Source organism: Lepidochelys olivacea, assembly GCF_965140295.1.
Source record: "Lepidochelys olivacea isolate rLepOli2 genome assembly, chromosome: 5".
NCBI classification, from domain to species: Eukaryota; Metazoa; Chordata; order Testudines; family Cheloniidae; genus Lepidochelys; species Lepidochelys olivacea.
Genome location: NC_140415.1, coordinates 132,680,287 through 132,693,884, shown reverse-complemented (window position 1 = coordinate 132,693,884; position 13,598 = coordinate 132,680,287). Strand labels below are relative to the sequence as shown.

The window sequence follows — 13,598 nt, the reverse complement described above, 5'->3', positions numbered from 1 at the left end:
ATTTTCCAGAACAGATCAATTTAAAAAGGGGTTGGGTTACTTAACGTTTATGCACTGGGTACAGCTAGTTGAAACTTTCTGTTCCAGACATTTCTGATGAAAGAGACTTTCAGAAATTTCCATTAGAAAATGTCCATTTTTATTTGTTTTCAGGTTTTCATGAAAAAATTGAATAATTGAGTCCAAAAGCTGATTCCTGCCCCCTGGTTTTTCGCAACTATAAATTAGAAAATTTTAGCCAAAAACTGAAAAAAAAATCAGTTTTGTGGTTTTTCTTTTTTTAAAAAAAATCCCAAAAAGTTTGAAGGAAAATGTTAATGAATACAAAACCAAATTTCTTTAGTAAACATTTTCACAGGGACAAAACACATTTTCCAAACAGCTAAAACATTCCGAACAGTTGAGAACTTGGTCAAAACTTTTGGTTAAAATGTTAACCCTTTCTTTTGACAAAATTTGTGAAATGTCTATGAAACATTTGGTTGAATTTCAAACATTTTCAACCTGTCTCCACAGCCACACTGTTCACACCAGCATTTGGTATTTTGGGGATTTGCACGGCAGCCTATTCTTTGGTGCGGAAGTGCATTTGGAGGTGAAACAGACAAGCACCATTTGAGTAATGGGTAGCAAATTTCTTTGCTAACTAAAGCAAATAAAGGGTATTATTAAGGGATAAACATTGCTAAATAAATACAAATGCACATGAAGGGGAAGGATTATATTATAAGTAGCTTGTAGATTAATATCCGAGGTGCAACAGAAACAAGCTTTGATGATGTCATTTGCTACTTTGTTCACTGATGGTTTGAAATATGTGCATATGTATGTCTGTGTTGTGCAGAATAATATTGTGGTGGATTTAATGCTTATAACACCATGGTCTACAGAGTGCAAATTATTCCCAAAACTCATCAGTCTGGAATGGGAACTTCAGAGTAAAGCTCTAAACTGAAGCATGATTCTGTAAAACTCACGTTGTGAGGCCCTCCTCATTCAGTGAGGTAATTAAGCGTATGCCTAACTTTATGCCTGTGAGTCTGAAGCAGACCCTGAAAGGTTACTGAATCTACTTCCCTGTCAGTCAATTCAAAAGAATTTGCCCCAAACAGTTCAATCAAGAAAACCACATTAACCTGAGATCTCAAGCCTTCATTGCAAGCTTTTTAGAGAATGCATTCCCTCCTTTAGTCATTTCCTTGTTGATGTGAAGAGGTTACATCATCAGCTATGAACATTCCAGTGTCGCTATACATTTTCATGATCGGCAGGCCTAAAACAAAGTTGGGAGGAGAATGTGGCCTGTTTTTCCCTCCCTTCACAGATGCAGCAAGAGTTAAGCATGCCCATTCAGGGAGAACGGGCTTCTCTGTGTTTATAAGGCTACTGAGAACTCGTGTTTTAATCTCCCTTAGTTTCTCCTGAGCTGAAGAGTCACATTCAAGCTGCTGTTAGATAATGCTGCTCTTTGGCGGATTTGCTATCTATTTCGCTCTAGGAAGAAAAATCAGTAGAATTCCACATTACGTACCCGGTGTATAGCGGTGATCGATTCCAGAGCACCCCCCGTGGCCAGAGGTTGCTTTGCAGGCACACTGCCATTGTTAGCCCCCTCTTGTCTGCCACCCAGTCTCCCTTGTGGCTAACAGCACCCCCCCCGCCCCCGGCATCTGGGTTAGTAACACAAAAGGTTCAGACAACCCCCAGAGTCCATAATAACAAAATGGTTCAAACAAGCAGCACGGAGTCCCCCAGATAAGTCTGTAAAGATAACACTGAAGTTCACACTCAGCCCTCATTCTCCTGCCACATTGTGATGGGGTGCCTGAAGGGGGAGAATTAGGCCAGTTAACTTAAAGGCTGAACCTGGAGGAAAGCCAGGGAGTGCTAAGGCCTTATTTGCTGATGAAGTCCAGCTGAGGGAGGAGCTGGCTGGGCTTATACAGCCAGGAAGCTGGCAATAGAGAGGGACTGCATGGAAGTAGGCTGGGAGTAGGGAGTTTGAGCTGGGACATCCCGGGGGAAGGGGGGAGGTTGTGCGGGGACGATGACCAACAGCTGTAGGATGAAGCCCAGAGAAGAAGCAGCAGGGTCTGAGCTAATGTGGACCATGATTGCCAGATACAGGATCCTTGGACTGGAACCTGGAGTAGAGGCAGGCCTGAGTTCCCCTACCAGCCACTGGGGAAGTGGCACCATCAGGGCAGCGCTGGAAAAGATGGCCGAGACAGGTCGTGCAGAAGGGCTCTTGTCCCCCAGAATGGGGAGTGACCTGTCTAGAGGGCCGAGTCATGAAGAGGAGGCTGCAGTCCCTGAAGCAAGAGGGGTCTGCAGGTCGAAAGAGACAGAGCGTGGTGGAGTGCAACCACAGGAAGGGGCATTGGCTGCCCAGAGCTAATCCCCAGAACAGTCAAGAGGGAGGGAAACGTGTGGTCAGTACAATGCCCTGTCACACATGCAGAACTCTTCCTTTGGGGGTCTGTTCCACCTGAGGCCACCAGTCCTTGCCCTTTCTGGTTGGAAATCAGCCCTCTGCCCCTGGCTTCTTTCTCCTGTCAGTGTCTCCCTGGTTCTGACTTGAGGGAGAAGGCTGTCTATATATTGCCCTCCTCCACAGTCTCCTCCTCATTGGCTGGAAGAAAAGGAGCCCTGCCCCACCCTACAGGGCCCTTAAAGGAACAATGTCCTAGGGTTTCCCCCTGTACCTCATCCCACTCCTCATTCCCCGAGACTGTTCCCTCTCTTTTACTGCCTGGCCATTTCCTGAGTTTGTGTTCAATCTGACTCCCTGGAATGGGGCCCTCTGGCTCCCTCCATTCTTAAAGGGGCACTATACCTGATTGCAGATGGTCTACTATCTGGAGATGGACAGGAGTCACCACAAGTTCACAGTATTCCAGTTCCTACGCATGCTTAGTTAGTGTGCCACTCTTCATGTTAAAGCAATGAGAGCTTGCACTGAACAATTCTATTATTTGTATTCCAGCATCACACCACACGGAACCCAGAGTGGGCTGTAAGCTGCAACCTGCCTCTCTCAGATCTGCATTCTGCACCCAGAGCCCTACCTCCCACAATGCCCTCTGCAAACGCACCCCACCTCCTTACACACCACAGCTGCTCCACCCAGGTAGATTACATTTTCCCATTTCCCCTGCTTGTCAGTTACGAAGCTGCCTGACTAGAGGAGAGCATGCTCTGCGCTTTCAGTCAGGGAAACTTCTCAAGCTCTAGGGATGTACCATGGGTCCCTCTGGGACAAAAAAACCTCAGTAGATCTGCTTGCCAGTTACTCCCCAAGGCGATTCTGAGTGACAAAGAGAAGGAGACTTATGTAAATTGAAGCGAGTCTCTCATCCGAATGATTGAAAAGGACAGTGGCACATTTTGCCCCTGCTGAGCATGGCATATCGTTTTGCAATTCTTTTCTTCATGGTGGTTTCTTTTTTACTGCTTTGTTGAAGTGACAAATTCGCTGCCTACCAAGGACATCAAGTGTCTCGCTGTTTCAGCCCACCCCAGGAAACTATCTGCAGCAGGACTGTGGAGTGGCATGTGTGTCAGCCTGTCTCCAAGGCCACACTGTTCACACCAACATTTGGCATTTTGGGGATTTGCACGGCAGCCTGTTCTTTGGTGCGGAATGCATCTGGAGCTGAAACAGACGAGCACCGTTTGAGTAACGGGTAGCAAATTGCTTTGCTAATGAAAGCAAATTAGGGATATTAAGGGATAAACATTGCTAAATAAATACAAATGCACATCAAAACAAAATGTTAGTTCCTTAATTACTGAAAACACATCCTGAAATGAGTGCACAGGCATAGAGTTATCAGTCTCCATGGAGACCATTGCAGTCTCTTCTAGTGATAATCCACACCCAATGCAACCTATCTTTCCATTTGCTCTCATCTCTTTTAAGGGCCTCCCTTCCCAAAGGCCACTTCTCCCCATGAGCAGGCCTAGAACCTGCTACAGCTAGAGCCCACCTTTGCTGATCCTAAGACAGCTAAAGTCGTCATAGGAGACAGATATAAGGTAGTCCCTCCCCCCTGAGACTGAGATGCTGGCTTCCACAGCAAACTGCAAGAAAGATTAATTTATTTAACCAAGTAACATTTGAGGGATGGTCTGGCCTTGTTAAAAGCACAGGACAGAGACTCTGGGGATCTGGGATGGGATTTTCAACTGCACCTGCATCACTTAGGAGCCCATCAGTGGGTTCACTTCTCAGGAAGTTGTGATGTTTTGTGGCACCTTGAGTATATCACTTAATTTTGCTGTGCCTCAGACCCCTTCTGTAAAATGGGAACAATACTTCCCTACCTCACAGAGTCAAGGTGGATGAGGCAATCTCTTATTGGACCAACATCTGTTGGCAAAAGGGACAAGCTTTCAAGCTACACAGAGCTTTTCTTACCTGAAGATGATGTCACCTCACCCACCTTGTCTCCCTAATATCACCCTAATGTCACCCACCTTGTCTCCCAGCTACAACAACGCTCCTCACGGGGCACTATGAAGCTAAATTCACGTTGAGAACTACGAGGCTATGCATCCATTTCAGAAACCCCCATTGAGATGCATGAGCAAAGTGCACCCCTCCAGAGGCATATTTGGTTTTTAAACTAAAGCTTCAACTTTACAAATGCCGTTCAATTTCACTGGGACATCCGCTACCCCCATCTTTGGTAGGAGATAAATGGCATCCCATACCAGGAAAAGCGGGTTGTGAGTTCAATCCTTGAGGGGGCCATTTAGGGATCTGGGCCAAAAATTGGGGATTGGTCCTGCTTTGAGCAGGGGGTTGGACTAGATGACCTCCTGAGGTCCCTTCCAACTCTGATATTCTATGATTCTATGATTCCTACATCTTTCATTTCCAGCTGTCTGGCTGCTATAGATTTAACACACCATGTATTGGCACTTGGATGGACTTCTTCCAGAGGCATATTTGGTTTTTAATCTAAAGCTTCAACTTTACAAATGCTGTTCAATTTCACTGGGACATCCACTACCCCACTCTTTGGTAGGAGATAAATGGCATCCCATACCAGGAAAAGCAGGTTGATAATTTTGGAATCATTTCTTTCATAGAATCATAGAATATCAGAGTTGGAAGGGACCTCAGGAGGTCATCTAGTCCAACCCCCTGCTCAAAGCAGGAGCAATTCCCAATTTTTGGCCCAGATCCCAAAATGGTCCCCTCAAGGATTGAACTCACAACCCTGGGTTTAGCAGGCCAAAGCTCAAACCACTGAGCTATCCCTCCCCCCAACTCCCATCTCCCTGTTCATTCATTAGGCCCCAAATCAGAATCAGCTAGGTACCTGACCAGATGCTTAACTTTAAGTATGTGAGCAATCCCACTGAAATCAAAGTGCTTAAAATTCATAGAATCATAGAATGCCAGGGACCTCAGGAGGTCATCTAGTCCAACCCCCTGCTCAAAGCAGGACAAATCCCCAATTTTTCCCCAGATCACCCCCTCAAGGATTGAACTCACAACTCTGGGTTTAGCACGCCAAAGCTCAAACCACTGAGCTATCCCTCCCCCCAAAATTAGCCACATGCCTAAGTACTGTGCTCAATTGGCTCCTATATGGGCGCACGCTGTAGTGCTTTTTCCTACCTTTCCCACTGAGACCTGTCAAAGCCCATGTCTTTGAATTTACTCTGCCTCGTTTCTCCCCATTACCTTTCCCTGAAAGGCAACATCTGTATATTTTTGTATGGCTCCATTTTTGAGTACAGGTATCTACAGGGAGGTCAATGAGCACCAGACCAGAAGCCAGGAATACTTGACTCGGCCACTGATCTTTTCTGGGTCTCTGTTTTTAACCATCTGGAAAATGGGGCTAGAATATTTATCTAACTCAGATGTTGTAAACCTGCATTAATATCTGTACATTTTTTAAAAGACATAATGCTCTGTAAAAGTGCTAAGTATTATTCAGGGACTGAACTGAAGTGACTCATGGTGGCTTAACAAGCTGGTATTTTTGGGAGAGAGTTCCCATCTTGTACTCAAAAATCTAAGCTTTAGTTTTAAAAATCAACTCTAGTCCTTGTAGTAGCAAAGATAACCTTGGAAACATGAACCAAGTAGAAACTGATGCAGTGCTGACTCCCTGAGTCTGCAGACATCCTGAAATAATAACTGAAGTGGGAACTACCTCCTTTCACCGCTGAGGCTGTTTCTACCGAAGCCTAATGATGACCTCTTAAATGTCAACATTGTGAACTTTGCTGCTTTGAACAGCAGTGAAATACCAAGAAAAAAGAAGGGAAATCACGTTATGAAGATCTGTACAATCTACTCTGTGTGCCCTGTCATGTTGGGTGTGTGAAGCTTGGACTGTGAGCAGAAGACATTGCAAGGTGAGCCCCGCAAAGGAGGCCCTTAGAATCAAGCTTAAAAAAAATATCATCTTACTTTTACAGGTCTCCGCATGTGCTGTAATCCAGTTTGCCTGAGAAGGATCTGTCAGGTCTATAAGCATTTGTCCTTTGCTCTTGTGGAAATAACTTGCATAGACACCCATAGTCCAAACCTTGCAAACTGAAACACCCTTTGAAAACAAGAAACTGTTTCATTCTGGGACATGATTATTGAAAAGAAAAATTGCTTTAAATTGATTTAAAAGATTTAAACTGAATCTTTATTTAAAGATTTCCAGCCTTTAAATATAGTGATTTTACAAAAATAATTCTGTAAATGAAATCACATCCAATTAGAGTTGGGAAGATACTAAAATAAATGGCAATGTTTGATTTTGTTTTTTTATAGCTTCAAAGAAAACTTGATCCACTAGTTTGTTTCAATCACCCACTATGTCTAGTCTTTTAAACTGGAATATCTTTGGGGCAGGAACCGTAATTTACTATGTGTGTGTATAGCAGCCAGCAAAACATGGCCCTGAACTGTGTAAGGTCGATAGATGTTGATTTAGTATAAATGTTAAATAAGAATAAGAATAAAATGAGTGATATTTCCATTCTCAGCATGGGGAATACCTTCTTATATCATTAATGCCTTGCATAATGATAAAAAGATTAAAGGAAACTTTTTAAAGATACATAGTGTAAGTCACGTATACAATTTTTTATATACAGGTCAGAAGAAAGAATTTATCTGGAGAAAACAAAAGGAAGGCAAAGTATCAAAGGAATCTTCCTTCCTGTAAAATCTGTTGAAATTAGTTTGATTTCAAATATTATTCAGGTGATATTGATGAAATAACATTATTTGGAATACAAATTAACCATCGGAGATGATTAAAGTAGTTTTCTTTGTTTGACCTTTTTCAGAACTACGGTTGCTAATTCTGTAATGGTGATGCATGGGCTCATTTACTATTGTGTGGGGAGTTTTCCCATTGCATTTTAAACTGGTCAGAGGACATTTACTGGATTGTTTTTTTAACCTTTATAGCTCTAACTACAGGGGCTGAAAAGTGAAAAAGCACAAGAAAAAACTTCTTCAAATTAACAAAAATTGATTTTCAAAAATGGCTGCCTAAAGTTAGGGCTAAATATGGCTTTGGGAGACTAAATAAATGACTTGATTTTCAGAAATGCTGAACACTGAGCAACTAGGACTGAAGTCGATGCAATTAGTCTGGAGTTGCAACAGAGGCCCGGTTTACATGCTGAAATTGCACCAACTGAAATAAATCAATTTCTAAACTGATTAGTTAAGTCCCTGCAAGCCCCTCGTGTGGATATAGAATCTTTAGTTCAGTTTGTTACCAAGTTAAACTAAATCAAGATCACTCACTCTGACACTGATTTATGAGGTTACACAAGGGGGCACACTAATTTAACTAAATCAATTAAGAAACTGATTTAGCAAATGGGTGCAATTTGTGTGTGGACGCTAAGGTACGACATGGAGCCAGTATACAGTCGTCTCACTTTGGCCTCTAGAAAATGTCTCTTGCTGTTAATGGACTAAGCAAGTGCTGAAAAACATCCAGGAAGAAAAGAACTAGCCTTGCTTAGAAAGGCCATGGGCTCCGAAATCAAAACTGGTGAACAAAGGAAATGAGAAGATGACGGAAAGGCAATAAAACTCTTACCTTCCTCTCACTGTGTCTCTCTTGAGTCTGTGTGACAGACCTGGAGTGTGGAATCCAGGAAAAACAGCTCTCTGCTTCTCCATTGGACTGAAGTTGCCAAGACTTTACTCTGTCTAGGACAGTGGTGTGGGAGGGAAGGAGAAATCAACATGTGAATAGAAGCTGCCTCAGCTCTCCCTTCTTTCTCCCACAGTCACCGGCACTGGTGGGGGAGGTTGAAAGGGAACTCTACTGCATGTGCTATACAGTGTTGTTGTAGCCACGTCAGTCGCAGGATATTAGAAGGACAAAGACACAGAGCTCTTCAGGTCACCCCGAAAGCTTGTCTCTTTTACCAACAGAAGTTGGTCCAATACGAGATATTACCTCACGCACCATGTCTCTCTTGCACAGGTGCCGACTTTCATTTTTTTGGGAGGGTGCTCCACCCTGAGGCCACACCCCCACTCCACCCATTTCCCCAAGGCCCCACCCCTGCTCCACCTCTTCACACCACCCCATCACCCACCATCTCCACTGCCAAACAGCTGATCAGCAGGTGGCTGGTGGGGGCTGAGCACCCACAATTTTTCCCCCATGGGTGCTCCAGCCCCGGCAAAGGCATGCTGGGTGCCTCAGACAGAAGAGAAACAACACATGGTCCCTGCCCCACATTGCTTATCATCTAGGGGCCAGATTTGCCCAAAAAATAAATGCTCAGCACCCACTGTTGGGGCTAAACTGGCAAAAAAAGCTCAAAAAGAAAAGGAGTACTTGTGGCACCTTAGAGACTAACCAATTTATTTGAGCATGAGCTTTCGTGAGCTACAGCTCACTTCATCGGATGCGTACTGTGGAAAATACAGAAGATGTTTGTTTTTATACACACAAATCATGAAAAAATGGGTGTTTATCACTACAAAAGGTTTTCTCTCCCCCCACCCCACTCTCCTGCTGGTAATAGCTTATGTAAAGTGATCACTTTACATAAGCTCACGAAAGCGTATGCTCAAATAAATTGGTTAGTCGCTAAGGTGCCACAAGTCCTCCTTTTCTTTTTGAGAATACAGACTAACACGGCTGTTACTCTAAAAAAAGCTCAGTTACCTCTTAGATGTCAACATAAATGACCAGAATTTCAAACGTGCTCATCATGTTGAATGCCAGGTTTAGAGACAGGAACAGAGCTTGGGAGATCCCAGGCACCCAAATCCACGTGAGAGGAAGGGGGGACTTGTGACGAAGGCACTGGCCCGGAACTGGCCAAATGATTTATTTCTTTCAGTTTGCTGGAAATTCTGACTCTGCCATGCACTTCCTGCGTGAGCATGGACAAGTCCATTAATCAATCTGTGCCTTAGTCCCTCTTCTTTAAAATGGGGACAGCAGCATTTTCCTACCTGACAGGAAGCTGTGAAGATGCAGTAATTGAGGTGAGTGAGGTGCTCAGATTGACTGCTGACTGAGGGCCATATAAGTACCTAGCTAGACCACTGAGGGCCATATAAGTACCTAGCTAGACCAGGGAAGGGACCTGGGGGAGGGAAAGGGTGCAAAACAACTTGAGAGGCAACATTAACATTAAGAAGTGCTGCAAAGTGAATGAAAATAATGATGAAGAAAGGCAAATGTTCAGGAAGCTTCTCACAACAGCAGACTGAAGAATAAGTACTACAGGGGAATGCTGTCTGGTGCCTGACCCTGCCAATCCTCACCCTTTTTGCTAGGAGGAGTCACTCATAGCAATCCTTGGGTAGCACTTTAAAAGCATAGCTGCCACGGATCTCAAGCACTGCTTTTCTAATGCCACACAGAGTTTTGTAATGGATTTCACTTGGATTTAGGCAATAGATGCATAATACACTGCCTCAAAGTCAACAATCATTTACATTAATCAATTATGTTAATTAATCAACACAGAGCAGCTTCCAGCTGTATGCAGTTACAAACTTGACCAGATGATGTCTTCCTTTTATTAGTCTGTGATTTATAGAACAGACAAGAATATTGTGCTACAAGCAACTGAAAATGGGGGGAGGGATAACTCAGTACTTTGAGCATTGGCCTGTTAAACCCAGGGCTGTGAGTTCAATTCTTGAGGGGGCTATTTAGGGAGCTGCGGCAAAAATTGGGGAATGGTCTTGTTTTGAGCTGGGGGTTGGACTAGATGACCTCCTGAGGTCCCTTCCAACCCTGATAGTCTATGACTCTATGAAATAGCTCTGAGTTGCAAGCTATCTTTTCATTTGTTTAAGTGTATAATATAGTGTGCTAGCAACAGGTCCTTAGAATGTGTGAGTGAAAACACTCTGTCTGGGATTCAAAGGAACCTAAGGAGATTAGGTACCCAAATTCCATTGATTTTTCAACATAATTTGGGCACTTAAATCCCATAGCCTCCTTTGCAAATCCCAGCCTTAAACACTCTCGACCAGATCCTTAGCTGGTGTAAATAAGCACAGCTCAGCGGAAGTCAATGGAACAATGAAGTTCCTTTGTTGGATCATATTAAAGAAGTTCTGTATTAAAATCACAAATGAGTTTGATTCCCCATAGTTTCAATTCCAGGGTATTACTAATGAAGAGGTCTCTTGGTTTTTGGTGCTGTTTCTCTCCCTCTATGTGTGAAACTTGCAAGCTGCTAACTGTGTTAGTACATTCTAAGACAGAGTCTGTTCTCAAAGCAGTTCACAGAGAGAGAGACTCAAAGCAATACTCGAACAACAGAAACAGCACCCAGAGACTCCCCGCCCTTTCCTTGTATTAACAATTGTGATTAAAATAGAGATAGAGGATGTATGTGGATGGATGCTTGGTGTGGATAATAACTGAATGATCAGGGAGGTGCCAGCCTAAGAATCCAGTGTCCATCAGCTGAAGAAGGTGTCAAGTGGAAATAACCAGAGGACCCCCCAGAGGGCAGACTGGAATCCACCCAACAGCCTCAAGAATGGGAGAACCAAAGAACAAGATAACATCTTGGAGCCGTCAGGAATGTGCTATCTTCTGATTGATTCAGCAACAGCATGATGAAGCAATTCCCATAGACTGGCATAGGAAGAAATTCCTATAAAAATAGACTCTAAAAAGTGAGAACTTTGGGGTCTGATTCTGCAAACCAACTTCCAGGAGCATCAGATGAGCATCTGACAAGGCCCTGCTCCCTCCTCATGTCCAGGCCACCTGGCCAGTGGCTTGGCATGAGCAACTCTAAGGCTGGTAACTATGATAACAACCTTGCAGAACCTGTGTGTGTGGGTGTGTATGTGTGTGGGTGTGTGTTTGTATGAATGAATGTGTGAATAAATATGAGATTGAATGGAATGTTATAGCTATAACTAACTGCTTACTATGATTCTTTCTGTATTCACAATAAATGTGGTATTTTGCCTTTTTCCCTTTAATAAGATCCTGCTGGTTTTTATTTTATTGGTACAACATTTTGGTGGAGAATTGCGAAAGGGGGAATATTGGTAAAAAACCTCAGTTATTGTAAATATTGGTGTGCACACCGCCAGCTCTATTGAGCTAGGCATTTCTATTAGGTTAACCAGACCTGCTGGCCTCCGAGAAGGTAGCAGGGAACCTGCTGGCCTCCGAGAAGGTAGCAGGAAAAACAGATTAAACCAGACCTGCTGGCCTCTGAGAAGGTAGCAGGGGACCTGCTGGCCTCTGAGAAGGTAGCAGGAAAAACAGATTAAACCAGACCTGCTGGCCTCCGAGAAGGTAGCAGGGGACCTGCTGGCCTCCGAGAAGGTAGTAGGGAAAACAGATTAAACCAGACCTGCTGGCCTCCGAGAAGGTAGCAGGGAAAACAGATTAAACTAGACTTGCTGGCCTCAGGGAAGGTAGCAGGGGACCTGCTGGCCTCCGAGAAGGTAGCTGGGAAGAACAGGTTAACCGGACCTGCTGGCCTCCGAGAAGGTAGCAGGGAGAAACAGGTTAACCAGACCTGCTGGCCTCCGAGAAGGTAGCAGGGAGAAATAGGTTAACTGGACCTGCTGGCCTCTGGGAGGGTAGCAGGGGACCTGCTGGCCTCCGGGAAGGTAGCAGGGGAAAAACGCATAGATTAAGCTATGATTTCAGAATCTAAGCTGTGTCACTTGCTAAGTAATACCAGCAGTGACAAAGAGATTGAAATATCCATGTTAAGATGTTTAAAAGAAAACAGGGTAAGCCAGTACTAGAGGGAGGAATGGAGTCAGAAGGAACTCCAACCTCACCTTTTGTTAAAGAAATTACACCTTTTAAACAAATCCTTCAAAAATTTGGGCACAGTCCTTGGACTAAACAAGCCCTAGCTGATGTCTGCACTATTTCGGACCTAGAGGATAGATTGGCTCAGTATATCCTCATATACAAACCTTCTAGTGCTGCCAAAAGAGATGCAGCAGCAATTTGGTTGTTGTGGGAGGCATGTAAGGATTCTTCCCTCCGCTTGTCTTCATGTAAAGAGGAAAAGGCACAAATGGAAAAGGGAGCAGACAATTGGAAGGTGCTGGCTACAAATACCCAAAGCCAGCTGAAAATAGTGAAAGAGGCACTCCAGGAATACAAAAAGAGTGAAAAAGTTAACTCTGCAGAGGCTGGAGGGAGGCAGGTAAAGGGGGAGAAGGTCCTATGTACGGCACCACCAGGCATAATTACAAAGAGAAAAGAGAGTAAAAAAAAAAAAAAAGTTAACTCTGCAGAGGCTGGAGGGAATTAAGCAGTTAAACTTTGTATTTCACCCAAACAACTTTTAACCGAAAATGTTAAAAAGGAAAAGTGTTAGAGCATTCTTGGTTTCTTTGCAGCCATTCTGAAAGAAAAATGGGCCCTTTTCCAAAGGAATGTCTGTAAATTAGCCAGGCAAAAATAAACTATCTGATTAAAATAATTTGACTGGACAATTTAGTCAAATTTGCTAAAAGAACATAAGAGGGTTCTATTGGAACTTAACTGCCTCAAATGTATAAAGGGAATGTAAGATGTAAAAAACAGAGCAGTGTGGAAGGGATGTTAAGGAAAAGAAAATGTGTATGTATCTGTCTGTGTGTGTGTAAATATGTAAAGTTCTAAGGACCAGTTAGTTTTGTTTTTGTTTTAAATAATACCACTAAAAATCCATTTGACTCTTTAATTCAAAGTTGCAAAACTGACAGACCTTTTTTGCTAGACACAGGTAATTAGTGTTGTTTGGCTTTGGGATTTGGCATTTAACCCTTAAAAGGTAACTCAGTGCTTTACAAAATTTAAAATGTTTTTAAGTTGTGGCTGCAGCAGGGCAGTCAAAATCAGGAGAATATAAAAAAAAAAAATTTGGATTCTTTTTGGTTGTTTTTTGTTGGTTGTTTTTGTAACAAAATAGCAGATGAGAGTTGTAGTAAAAAAAAAAAATTAAAAAAAGACAGTGCCTCTCTGAAGCAACAGCAGGGGTGAGGTGCACAAAACAAAAAGAAGCAATGTTAGAAATACTGAGTCTTAAAATGGCTCTGAGTAATCAGACTGTCACTTTGATAAAGGTACATGAAAACTCTGTAAGCAAAAAAAAGAAAT

At 43.2% G+C, this 13,598-nt stretch overlaps 1 protein-coding gene across 1 annotated transcript in view; it reads right to left on the bottom strand.

Annotated features, from left to right (window-relative positions):
• Positions 1 to 6,478, bottom strand: part of LOC311521119 (uncharacterized protein) — a 61,706-nt gene extending 55,228 nt beyond the window's left edge. Inside the window, exon 1 of the mRNA XM_084629249.1 lies at positions 6,437 to 6,478. The gene's annotated coding sequence lies outside the window, so the exon portion shown is untranslated. The remainder of the gene's footprint in view (positions 1 to 6,436) is intronic.
• Positions 6,479 to 13,598: the final 7,120 nt, after the last annotated feature.